At 47.3% G+C, this 13,453-nt stretch overlaps 1 protein-coding gene across 2 annotated transcripts in view; it reads right to left on the bottom strand.

Annotated features, from left to right (window-relative positions):
• TCTN1 (tectonic family member 1) overlaps positions 1 to 13,453 on the bottom strand; it is a 297,848-nt gene that overhangs the window by 203,883 nt on the left and 80,512 nt on the right. The gene's annotated exons all lie outside the window — the stretch shown is intronic.

The following is a 13,453-nucleotide window of genomic DNA, read 5'->3' as shown; positions in this document are numbered from 1 at the left end:
CTGATACAAAGACTCTAGAAAGCCAGAATAGAGGGGACTGCTCTAGGCTGGATCACATCCTACCTTCACAACAGAACTAATGTCACCTGTACCCCCCTTTCTCGTTCAAACCGTACTTCACAAAAGCAGGTGTCACTCAAAGCTCTATCATCTCACCCATGCTTTTCAACATTTACATTAAGTCATTACTGGTACTGATCAATCAATTTCACCTCAAATGCTATAACTATGGAGACGACTTGCAAATACTCCTTCAACTGGAATGTCCCAAAGACATTGGGAACCCACCAATTTTCAGTTGTCTCAGAGCCATGGATCAATGGATGAAGTGGAGCCATCTCAAATTGAAAGCTTCCAAAACGGAAATACTCACATGCAGGGCCATACTGGCTGTAGCAGGCGCCGGCCATTACCCCGGTGGGAAGCCAGGGTGGGGGCCGGTTTTGGGCCTTGGGGGGCCATTTTTGTTACTGGGCCGTTTTTACAGCATTGCTGCAATATCGCCCCCTGTAACAAAATCGTCCGAAACAGGCCCAGGCAAATAGCTCGGCTGCACACCCAACCTCCCGGGGGGCTGGCTGAGCACTTTGCCAGGACCGGTTTTGGTTCCCAGTCCGGCCCTGCCCACGTGTGGCAACTGGAAAATGTATGACCCCCCTCGCCACCTGGACTGATGTCCTGGGAATACCTACAGTATCAAAGGAAGTAATACACCTCGGAAACATCATGGACTCCAAGCTATCAATGAATGTGAGTGATCGAAATGAATGGGATTGAGTGTAAGTGTGTGTGTTTAAAGTGTCAATGAGAGTGAAAGAGCAAGTTGGAGTTTGAGAGTGTATATGAATAGGTGAAAGTGAGTACGAGGGAGTGAGTGAAGGAAGGAGTATGAGTGTGTTAGAATAAGTAAATGATTGGAGGTTGTGAGAAAGAGTGGAAGTGAGTTGCGGCTATTGCTATCAATGGTGCAGTGGGTTAGTTGCACCAGGGCCCAGAGTTACTGAGTATGTGTAGTTGTGTTTGTCAGTGAGCATGAGAATCAGTGAGTGAGTACGTTCACATGTGAGTAGCAGTGAGTGGGAGTGAGTATGAGTGGGAATGAGCAAGTGAGAGAATGTGAGTTAGAGTATGTATGTATGTATGTATTTGAGCTTGTAAAGCGCACTGCTACCCGTAGGTTTCCTGGCGCTGTATAATGCTGGGGAACCCGTCCTGGCTTTCCCAGTGAGATGGTCCCTATTGGGCACCGCCGAGGCGAAGCCAGGCATCCCCTGCGTTGATGGGGCCGTTTGTGGAGATTAAGCAAGCTATTGACCTGCCGCGTAGGGAATTGAACCCTGGTCCCGGGCCGACCTCTGCTTCTGGGTCTGCCGCATCTAACCAGTGAGCCACACTACTCCACATATGAATAATGAGTGAGTCCGGCGAAAGAGACTAAGGTCCAGATTATTAAAACTTTCACACAGCGCAGCACCAAATGTTACTGCAACCATTAAGATATGGCACTATCCTGCTCTCTCCCAAGAAGGGCAGGACGGGGAACCCAATCAGCCCTGGCAAATTTTATCAGACCAGCCGCCATAGGGTGCATTGGGAGCGAGCCTGGCCACTACAATGGGGCTTGGGGGTGGTCTCCTCCAAGAAAACTTGTACAAAATCCAAAAAACTGTACATTCTACAGCACATTTTTCTTTATATATTCAATTGTATTCGTTTTTATAGCATAGTTAATAAAGACCTTACAGTGCACCAGGATACGGCAATCTTTATTGAGGTTCTTCATTGATTCCTTCACCATCCACCAATGCATCTCATCTCTCCATAGCTCCATAGCTCCTATCTCATATTATTTCATATGTTTTATAGTGCCTCTCCTACCAGTGTAGGGTGTTGGAGCACTTAACATCACACACACACATACAGAGACAATGAATTATATGTTTGTAAATCAGTGTATAGAAAATGTTACATAAGACAAAGGGGACTACAAGTTGTAGGATTCACATATCATCCATACTAGTAGGCATTTTTCAAGAGCTTTTGGTCTGGGAAAACAAACTCACAATTCAGAATGTAACAGTGGTTAGGGTTGACTTTACAAATACGTGTATTTCTACCCCAACAAACCATTTTTAGCAAAATTAGAATTATCAAAGACTGGGGGAAAAAACATAACTTTCTATCCTATACCATGCAGTTTGCATGCAGCTCTTTGCTGGCATTTCATAGCTCACTGTGCTAGTTTATGATTGTAACTTATGAACTGTACGGTAACAAAAGGATCTGTGACAAAAGCAGTATCCCACTGAGCATTAAGCATAAAATACTGTTCTGTGATCTGCATAGTACACGTTTTTTGCAGCAGGCATGTTAATCCTCTGCGCTACATAGGATGAGACAAAACTGCCACTAGACAAAACTCTGATCCCTCTCCAGCAGGTCCTTTAATCACCAGAGTTATCTTGGCACTCTTATTGTTGCCTGAAAACTGCTGGTTATACAAGGACTTATGCAGTGTTTTTAAAACATTTGCACCACTACAAAACTGGTCCCCGAGTAACAAAGGCACCTGCCACCACCCTTCCAGCCTCCCAGGGAAATGCCTGATACAGGAGGTCCGGCCTTGCTCCCTAGAGCTGGTGCACAATTAGTCTGCTGAGCGCCACAGGCACATCATTGTGCCATATTAGTGCAACGGGGTCAGTGTGACTGTTGCATAGGTTTTGTACTGGGTGCCCTTCCAGTACAAAATACTATGCTTTCACTCATTTTAAAACTTTTCATACTTCAGATGTGTGCCATAGAATGCAAGACCCATACAAAATGGGAAAAGTTATGAGAAATAAAAGCATTTCTCCTTTTTAAAACCTGCTTTCACTTGGTGTTTATTTATTTTTTGGGGCAAAACACTATCTACTATTGTTGGTAGATTCGGTTCTGCGTTAAAAACCATGAGTCATTGTATGGGAACACCAATGTACCACCCATTGAATGCCTCCTTGACGCAGAGTAACGCAAAGCAGAGCTTTGCATTACTTTCCCGTGGAAAACAGGTATTGTGCTGAAAAGTACTTTAAACAGACATTTTGCACAGGTTTGCATCACTTATGTGATACAAACCCAGTGCAAAATATGTATTAATCTGGGTCTCAATGTGAGATGGAGTGGGCAGGAGTCACACAAATTTTTGGAAAAAATGGGGTCAACTTATGGGCTGTATTACACCCTCCACTTTCAAAGATCACCAGCCGCCACTGACATTAATACTAACTGATGAGATGAGGCCTAATGTTCGGAATTGCAAAATTAGGAGTTGGTGAACGATGTCTGAATCCCAGCGTCAATTCAACATCCTGTGATCCTGGGCAAATCACTTAATCTCTTTGTGCATATAAATAAAATCTGATTTTGTGTAATGTAATCTTGTGCTCATGTAAAGCATCCTGATGCCTTTATGCCGGGTTTGCTCTATATAAAACTGCAAATATAAAAAACGACAGGCTTCCTGTATCATTGTACCCAGAGGATTGGGACAGCTACCCACTGACCATCTTTGCCCACCCTAGCCCTATTTTGCCAACATCATTTTTCAAGTTCTGATGTTTTTAATCAGTACCTAGTATTTTTAGAACGCCGCTCCCCTCCTAAATGAAAGATGCTATTGGCAGAAAAGTCTGAACTGCCCAATGGTCATAGCATTTAAAAAATAAAAACTCTTTCTTCCCTCTTTAGCTTTTATTTAGAGCATATTACCTCTCACGAGTAGTAAGCACTATTTAAATGCAATTGCAATTCAAGACACTTGATTTCTGTCTTGTATGCTTGGAAGCAGAGATTGACTTTGAAGTGCATGCAGATGGGTCTCACATACCAGCGTTAATGGGCAAGCCTAGTCTGCTTTTAATACACTCGTAATGAGCAAAGCACACTAGCTTGCACAATTAGAGCACCCGCAGTGGATTTGTTGTCCTGGATGTTTTGAATCACTTGTGACCCCATCCCCTTCTTTAGAGCACTCCAGCAGCAAGTTAAGCTGAAGGTGTCTGTCGGAGAAAAGAAAATGTTTATTCCGACACTCTCTTCTCCAGACGTACTTTGCCCTGGCTTTCCCTGTGACAGACACTAACACTAGATGATCTTCGGCCCAAATCTACAGCTCGACCTGCACGTTAATAAAACCACGTCCACGTGCATGATGCTGTTACGCATGCTGCGTAAAGTTCTGCCCCTTCTCCCCGCCCACGCCAGGCCGGAAGTAGTTTGCGGTACTATTCTAAGTCGTTTAGATTATTGTAACGCGCTACTTCTGGAGGCCCCAAAACATCTGGTGGGGAAGTTACAACGCGTGCAGAACATGGCCGCCAAGTTGGCCCTCTCATGACCTAGGTCTAGTTCTTCTACCCTGGCTTTGAGAGAGTAACACTGGCTCCCGGTACATCTGAGGGTGCTGTACAAAGCCGCGTGTTTAGTGTTCAAAGCTGTACACCATCAGGGCCCGATACCTTTGCAGAATATGTTCTCTTGGTATTCTGCCTCGCAACCTCTCCGATCCTCTTCTGCGCAGCTGTTGGTAGTCCCGAGGTTTCAGAGAGTCAGGATGGGCGGCCGTTCATTCAGTGTGGCTGCTGCCAAGCTATGGAACTCCCTGCCTCTTTCTCTGAGAAGCCACAGCAGCTATCTTCCGTTCCGGAAAGCCCTAAAAACGCACTTATTTCCAAAAAATGCTGTGTAAGTGAATAGTGCTGTTGCTTAAGCTCAAAGCGCCAGGATGCCCTCTGGGTGACAGGCTTGCGCTCTATAAATATACTAAATAAAATAAATAAATAAATAAATAAAATGAAGCCCTTTCAGCCCAATGGGCGTTGCACCCTTGGTAGGTATCAGCACCATGTGAGATTTACAGAACTGTTCCTAACTGCCTGTAGAGCCAAGATAAATATAATTATAACTGCTGATCACTGGCAGTTCTTGGATGAGAATAATGTAACTATTTGTAACTTTCGTTACTGGAGGAGGTGTATATAACTGTTTGTCACCACCAGTACTGCCTATAATGAACTGACCTGTACGTCCCCACCTGTACTGCCAGTCATAATGTTTATGTTTATGTTTATGTAGGCATACTTATATAGCGCGACTGTCACCCAAAGGGCATCCTGGCGCTTTGACCACAGAACATTCCTACCGATGTCAATTACACTGCCTTCGGAAAAAGGTAGGTTTTAAGGCCCTTTCTAAAAGACGTGAGATCCTGCTTGCACCTTAGGGCCAGAGGTAGGGAGTTCCAAAGCTTGGCGGCCGTAAAGCTGAAAGAGCGGCCGCCCATCCTCACCCTTTTTATCTTAGGAACAGTCACCAAGAAGGCCGAGGAGGATCTCAGAAGTCTGGCAGCAGAGTACCAAGAAAAAAGACCTTGCAGTAACACTGGACCCAGCCCATGCAAGGCTCTAAAGACCAAGCAAGCTGATTTAAAACAGATCTGTTTTAGCACCGGTAACCAGTGCAGGTCTGAAAGGGCAAGAGAGGACGAAGCAGACCATGGCCGCGAAAGCGCCAGCTTAGCTACTATGTTCTGTACCCGCTGTAGCTTCATAATTAGAGTGCCGGGGGCTCCCAGAAACAGTGCGTTGCAGTAGTCTAACCTACTGAGGATGATACTCCGCACTGCTTCCGTCCTCGCTGAATGAGGAAGTAGTGGCAGAATCTTGCGCAACATACGCAACAGCAGCATACAGGTCGCCGTGGTTTTGTTAACGAAGGCGTCCAGCTGGAGACTAGGCCCGAGCAGGACACCTAGGTTAAGGACTCAGCCTGCCGCTGCGATAGTGCCTAAGGTAGAAGAAGGCCAAAGTCCCTCAGGCAGAGGGCGAGGCGTACGATCTACCGAGCAGTAGAGAACTTCAGTTTTTTACCCCATTGAACTGTAACGAGTTCTGACACAACCAATCCGCAGCTGCTGACATGCATTGGTGAAAGGATTCCAGGGAGACCGCATCCCTGCCCTCGATGGAAAAAATACGCTGAGTGTCATCGGCATAATTGATGACAGACATGCCGAATGACTTAATCAGACTTATTAGAAGGCGAAGGTATAAGTTGAAGAGAATCGGGCTAATTGCAAAGCCCTGCGGCACTCCCTGTTTTACCTCTCTCACCGCCGAACGAAACGGCGGCAAAGCCACAGATTGTCGCCTGTTACAGAGGTATGATGCCAGCCAGCCCAAGGCTGAGCCAGCTACCCCGGACTCCCGGAGCCTGCTTAGTAGAACCGCATGGTCCACCGTGTCGAACGCGGCCGACATGTCAAGCAACACCAGAAACGCTGCTCCTCCCATGTCGACACGCGAGCGCAGGTCGTCCAAAACGGCCACCCAAGCAGACTCCGTACCATTGGCCGGCCTAAAGCCAAATAGGGCCACGTCCAAAAGGTCGTTGGATTCAAGATAGCTGGAATAATTAGAACTGTTGTGTCAGTACTGCCTAAGGTATATTTGATGGACTAATCCTTTGCAGTTGAACAGAAGTGACCAGTCAGTGCAAGGGTAGAAACGACACTGAAGCACTGTAACTACAAAGCCCTATATGCACTATGGAGTGATCTGTGCAGTGCTTAATTTGTAGGCAACATAGTAATAAATTAATGCAGGGGGTTGACACAACCAAAACTGCCTAATCATTAAGCCAGGGCGGTAAATTCCATTCCGCACGCGGAATTTGGGTAATTTCGTATTCCGCGGAGAATGCGAAATTGCCCAAAAATTCCGCGATCCCCGGCTTCGTGGAATTTTTTGCTTGTTCGCACTTTCAAAATGCGTGTTGACAAGATATTTCCCCCTGAGAATGCTAACAGCGTTCGCAAACAGGAAAAAAACACAGCGAACGGGCGGAACAAGCAATTCTGCTTGTTTGCGGAATTTCTGCGTGCTCGCAGAGATTTTTAACCATTTCACGGAGCTTTGCGTAGCACAACTACGCAAATTCCGCCTACCCCTACTAATCATCTTTAACCGTCATGATTCTTTCTCTTCACCCAACACTTTCCGCCTCTCCATCGCACTCTTGCAGGGCTTTTCAAGCTTCTATTTCCCGTTCTCACTGCTTTCCCAAACTCTTACTCATTCTTTCTTGTTATTTCTTTCTTTCTCTCTCATACTACGGGTCAAAGCCTGATGATTAAAAGCGAGTGCAACCACTGACGCATTTTAAGCACTGGTCTCAAACATTAAGCATGTAGGAAACTAAAAGGCATTTAGGAAATTAAGGTAAACATAATCACTTTTTAATTATAGTGCTGCGCCCAACAAAATCCAACTGATGATGCCTCAATAACATTGGATTATAAGCTCCTCCTGCAGGTTTCACAAATAAAAATTCATCAAGCGTCAGAGAATGTGTTGAAACATGAAGTACTGTTCAATCGGGTAACCTCACGGTATTATTTCTTGTGTGCAGAGGATTATCAAATTTAAAATAGCTTTGAAAGTGCCAGCTTTTTTGGGTAAAGCTGGGAGCCTTTAATGTTTAGGTCTCACCAATTAGACAGCACAAGCTGTGTATTTGTGTGTAGACCTACTGTCGGCTTACCCTTGGTTGGTTCCTACCCATTGCTTACCACTGGTTGGATTTATTGTTACCCTCATTTGCTTGCTTCTTATTCATTAGCTTGTGTGGGCTTTACGTTCTCTTCTTGTGTTTCTCCCTTCCCAGGAGCATGCCCGCATCACTTGTGTTCAACCACTTCAGGCACTACTTTTTAGGTTTTGCCTGGCGAAAAGATGCGCTTCTGCGCATCTTTTTCGCGCAGGCGAAAACCTAATGAGAACTGTAGTGTGGTTTGGAACGGCCCCCGTCATTTATTGGCTAGCTCCATAAATGGAGCATAGCCATTGGACGATGGGCCTGTCCGTCAATGCCGGACCAGATTCGGGGGCGTTCCCGAGATTCTTTGGCTTTTGGCGACGTCACGCAACGTCAGCCAAAAGCCGGGAACGCCCCCGAATCTGGTCCGGCATTGCCGGCACCTGCCTCTGCCTTCCTGCTCGGGACGATTGCACAAAAGTCGCTCGATAGCCCCTCCCTCCCGCTCCGTGGCAGCCCGTCTCCCTCCCTCTTCTCAGGCCGGCCAGCCGAAGGAAGCAGCCGTCCGCCTCCAGCCAGGGCCGCGCTGGGATTGGCCCAGCCGGCCGAGCCTCCGCCACGTCATCGGGAGGAGGAGTGGAGAGCAGGAAGCAAGAGATCTGCCGGAAGATGTCCAGGTGAGTGCTTTGTTTTTTAGTTTGTTGCTTTGTCCGTGTGTGTGTGTCTGTTCCCGCCCCTCACCCTCCCGCTGTCAGTGTGTGGCCGTTCCCGACCCCCCTCCCGCTCTTCCTGCCTTTCCGCCCCCCCCTCCTCCGTTTACCTCGTGTGTGGCCGTTCCCGACCCCCCTCCCGCTCTTCGTGCCTTTCCGCCCCCCCTCCTCCGTTTACCTCGTGTGTGGCCGTTCCCGACCCCCCTCCCGCTCTCCGTGCCTTTCCGCCCCCCCCTCCCCCTCCCTCCGTTTACCTCGTGTCATATTCACAGAATACTCCGACATCACAGTCACCGAAACAATAAGGGCTTTCCTTTCATGGATGCCTGACGGAGTCCCCTCTCATTTACCACGGATTGGACACACACAGCAGGCCGGGGACCCCCCATTTGCCAAGATTGAAAATAAAAACTGTTTACTCAGCACCGCTGGGGGCTAGGAGGCAACCAACGTGGCGGGGAGCCCCGGCCAAGTTAATAATCTCCGCCGAGGGCCGCCTGAGGTAATTCCAGTCAGGAAATAAACTCACGTCTGAAGCATGCCCTCAGTGGAGGGTCGACGGGGTTTGCCTGGCGGCAATGCTAATTCACCTGGTTTATTTCTCTTTTTCTGCCGCAGAAGCCCCCCTGTCCCGCGAGGCCTTGGCCCCGCCCCTCTGCGAAACCCTAATGCGGAATCAACGGCCAAATAAAACAAATTGTACACAGCAATCAAATTAATGAGAGGTTACTGCTCTGCTCGGAGGCATGTGCAATGAATATGTGGACAGCGCCGCTAATTTCCCCTAACGAGGCGCTTCTGCCATTAAAAAGGACAAGTTGGCAAAGATTTCGCGCCCATTCTCCTGGCAGCGTGCGCCTTTCTCCACACGGAGGTTGGGTTGTGTATTAGGGACGGATACACACAGCCCGCGGAACGCCCACAATTTGCCATCCCTAACTTCCCGGCTTTCAGGGTCCACAGAGCCGGTAAGGTTACAGGTTTCGTGTGAAAACGTAGGCCCTCATAACATGTTGTGCAGACGAGTGAGTTGGTAATGCCGTGCCGGTAATTACCATACAAAATTGTACTTACGTAACAGGTTCTGTATTTGGGCACCGTGGGTTTTCACCTACGGAAAGGGGAATATTATTAAGAATCGGTGTTTGTGCAGAAGTTTCTATAGGGATTCCCATATTCCGTACACTTTTCCTCAGATATATTCCATCAGGCTTTTACTGACACAAAATGTCCGCGGAAAATATCTGAACTGCAGGTTTTTCTGCAGAACTTCCGGCGCTATGGGTCTCCTCAACCGCAATTGTAGCTTTATTTCACTACCAAACCATGGACAAGATTCCTTCCCTTGCCTGTATTAGAACCCAGGGCATATGTGCTATCCACTGGTCCTTGTTTATGCATTTGCATAAGTAAGTTTTACTCTTCCGGTCTACCTTCTCACTACGGTGCCCATCAACCTGGACCAGACATGCCAACCCTCCCGATTCAGGCGGGAGACTACCGATTTGAAGGCTGGTCTCCCGCCTCCCGATTCAAACATCCAGAAACCCGATTCCAGATTGACCAGGCAGCTTGACTGGTAAGTGTACTCAGTAGAGCTTAACTTGTGAAAAGAAGTGCAGGGGCCCACGGTTTGTCTTGGGAGCCAGCTGCCAGAACTGCACAATGCTGGGGCTGCCAACTGCCTAGACCTGATTCCACATAAAGCAGTTTTCTTCCTCCGCTTGCCGTTTCCTGTCCCTTTATCGCATTCTTTGGGTTTGTGCTCGCTCCTGCTTTCTCTGTTTAACACTGTTTTCCAGCTTTTCTCTTTCCCTCTTGTTGCTTGCCTTTTTTACCTCTTTTCCCAACGAGTGCTGGTGCCCACCACCGGCCCAAATTATCCACAAGGCACTCACAATGTAGCAGGTGGACATAAATATATCACTGCCTAAATTAACTTTGTCTGTAAATCGAGCTATGTAGAAGGACATTTACGTCACAGGCCTGTCACTAAGATCAGAACATCATTGATATATAACAGCAACGTAATTGTTTGGATTTCTCTCATTGTTTAATTTGCTAAAATTGATAGATGCATAAATAAATAAGTGAGTGCAGGGACCCACATATTTCTTAGGGGCCTGTGCAATGCTGGGGTTACTGAACAGTAAATGTGCCTCATCTTGGTTTCTTCCTTTTAACAGCTGATACTCTCTGTATTTCACGTTGTCAGATTCTTGTTCATCCTTCCTTTCTTTCTCCATACCTGTTTTTCTCTTTCTGCACATCCTTCTTTCGCCAGTGCTGTGTGTCTCTCTCTCTCTCTCAAACTCTGATGAAGACATCAATGAGGGTTGCCTATCTCTGGCAACCACAAGAAGGAATGACGACGCAGAGTATCGCAGGCACAGCGGCCACACAGGCCCTGGAGCAGCTACTTCGGGCCTCTGTCCTTCTCCTTACTACGCTTAATTTCAGTGGCAATAAAGGCAGTGACAGGAACAGAAACTAAACAATGTTTATCTTCTGTAGTTTTGCCTTATTTATCCTGAAGGCAGGTTTCTTTACTGCCCTCTCCGCAAACAGGTTTTGGAAGTCCCATATAAACCCGAGTGATTAATAGCAAACGATTTCTGTGTCTGTTGTGTGTGCATTATTACCCTATTTTGCATGCCTATTCTTGTAGTTCCCACCAGAAAAAATGAAAAATATGAACACACTTTGGCTCCTAAACATCAGTTTTTCTTCGCTATATTGTCAGTTTGAACGACCCATTTGATGTCTAAATAATCTCTTTATTTCACATAATTGCACATTTCATTTTCCTTGCTGTACGTGATTCCAATATTGCAGCTATAATGTCTTAACTAACATCTGCTAACATAACTTTAGAGAAAGAGCGGAGAAGTGGAACTCTAAACAGGGCAGGCTTGTTTTGTTAACAAATTCTATTGATCTAAGATTTTTTTTAACATTCTGGGTTACTTCCCGGGAATTCTCTTCCTCTAGACCCCAGTCAGACTTGAAAAATACTTTCATAAATCAAAAATGTCCTGAAAAACAGTAAGGAGTGCTCTGTGTCCAGCCGGCTACTCCACTGCCCCTCTTCACCCAACCAAGCTGTCCTACCTGTCAGACAAGTAAGACCAGCTGTTGTCTCGATAGTCCAGTTCTGAGGACATTGATTTAATTAACGTAGGCTTTTACACACCTTGATGTTTTGAATGACACAATCCCTTTGCTGGCTGTTGAGTTCCTGTACCCTCAGAACATGAACCTCCAGCACTCCTACTTGAAGCATGCAGAGAATACAGCATACTGACAAGCTTCCTGTAACAAAAGTCCCAGCTAAAAGAAACCCACTCATCCTGCCCAGGCTTTGAAACATCTTAAAAATCACATCAGACATACAGGTAAATATCTACTGCAGAAGGGAACTGATCTCAACAATACGTTTTAACATGTGATATTTCCATTTATTGAGCTGTATGTTCCAAATTGGGTCAATAAATAGTTGAACACTAAGCATTTTTCATTTCATGCTAAAGTACCAGAGAAGGACATATTAATCCACTGGAGAAATAGAGCTATTTATAACCAGAAAAACTAGCTTCAAAGCAAAACTCCCCAACTTGACCATCTTTTATTCTTATCCAAATCTCCCAGCCTGCCCTTTCCCAGCCTGTCCTCTTCCAGCCTGCCCTCTCCCAGCCTGTCCCCTCCATGACCTTTCCCAGCCTGTCCTCTCCCAGCTTGTCCACTTCCAGCCTGCCCTCTCCCAACCTGCCCTCTCCCAGCCTGTCCCCTCCCTGCCCTCTCCCCGCCTGTCCCCTCCCTGCCCTCTCCCAGCCTGTCCTCTCCCTGCCTGTTGTCGTGTCCCGGTGGCAGCGGGCAGCAGGCAAGAGCGTGCACTGCATCCCCGAAGTAACAGTCCTAAAGCAAGCAAGAAGTACGCCCCCCTCCCACCAATCCCTGTTAGGTAGTGGAAACTGTCCAAACTGGGGTGCAGACAGCCCCTCTCACCTTTCGGCCTGGTACCACTGCACCAGCCGCACTACTTCCCTACGGACCGTTCTCCACTTCAGCCCCGTCTAAATTACAATTCCTGCTTGGGACTCTTTTGCCTGCTTGTGCTTGTTTTCGTGACCCTGTTGCCTGCTTGTGCCTCCGTGTGCCCCTGTTGCCTGCTTGTGCCTCCGTGTGCCCCTGTCGCCTGCTTGTGCCCCTGTTGCCTGCTTGTGCCTCCGTGTGCCCCTGTCGCCTGCTTGTGCCTCCGTTTTCGTGCCCCTGTTGCCTGCTTGTGCCTGCTTGTGCTTCCGTGTGCCCCTGTTGCCTGCTTGTGCCTCCGTGTGCCCCTGTTGCCTGCTTGTGCCTCCGTTTTCGTGCCCCTGTTGCCTGCTTGTGCTGTGTGGGTGTCTGTGGAAGGCTCTGTGTGGGTGTGTGTGTGGAGAGCTTTGTGTGGCTGTGTGTGTGGGGTGCTCTGTGTGGCTGTGTGTGGGGGGGGCTCTGTGTGGCTGTGTGTGTGGGGGGCTCTGTGTGGCTGTGTGTGTGGGGGGCTGTGTGTGGGTGTGTGTGTGGGGGGGCTCTGTGTGTGTTTGTGTGTGTCATTTGCGAGAGATAAAGCTAGTGGCATTGTAAATGACAAGGCCATTTATTTATGTTAAAAAAAACATAAATAAAAATAATGTCAAGAGCAATGCCAATAGCTCTAACTTTAACAAAGGCAAAACCATTGCATTGTAAATGCTTGTTTCTTTTTGGTTAAGCACTCGGCTGGAGTGCATGTGTTCTCCAGTTGTCTGTCTCCTGCACTTCTGTTCCTCACACCGCCAAGCTCCGTTTTTCTCGCTCTCTTTCCCCGTGTAATTCTACTCGCCCCCTCCATGATGTGCTCACCCTTTATGTGCTTCTCCCCCGCATTGCTTACTCGACCATGCTACCCCTCAATGTTAACCCTTTCCAGTCCGTCAAAATGAAAATATTTATATTAAGAAAATAGTCATGGGAAAAAACTGGAGCATCCCTAGAGAATGGGCCAAGCTCAGGAGATTACACCAGCAGGATGCTCAGTGCGACCACGCTCGCCGCTGACACATGTTGTGATCTGAAGGTTACAAGTTTGAGTGCTAGCAAGGATAAATTAGTTTCCATCTTTTCAAGTTTCTTGAACAAAGAAACATTTA

The sequence above is a fragment of the Lissotriton vulgaris genome, chromosome 11 (assembly GCF_964263255.1).
Source record: "Lissotriton vulgaris chromosome 11, aLisVul1.2, whole genome shotgun sequence".
Classification (NCBI taxonomy): domain Eukaryota; kingdom Metazoa; phylum Chordata; class Amphibia; order Caudata; family Salamandridae; genus Lissotriton; species Lissotriton vulgaris.
Note: the sequence above shows the minus strand (reverse complement) of the source record. Positions and strands in the feature narration are given on the sequence as shown.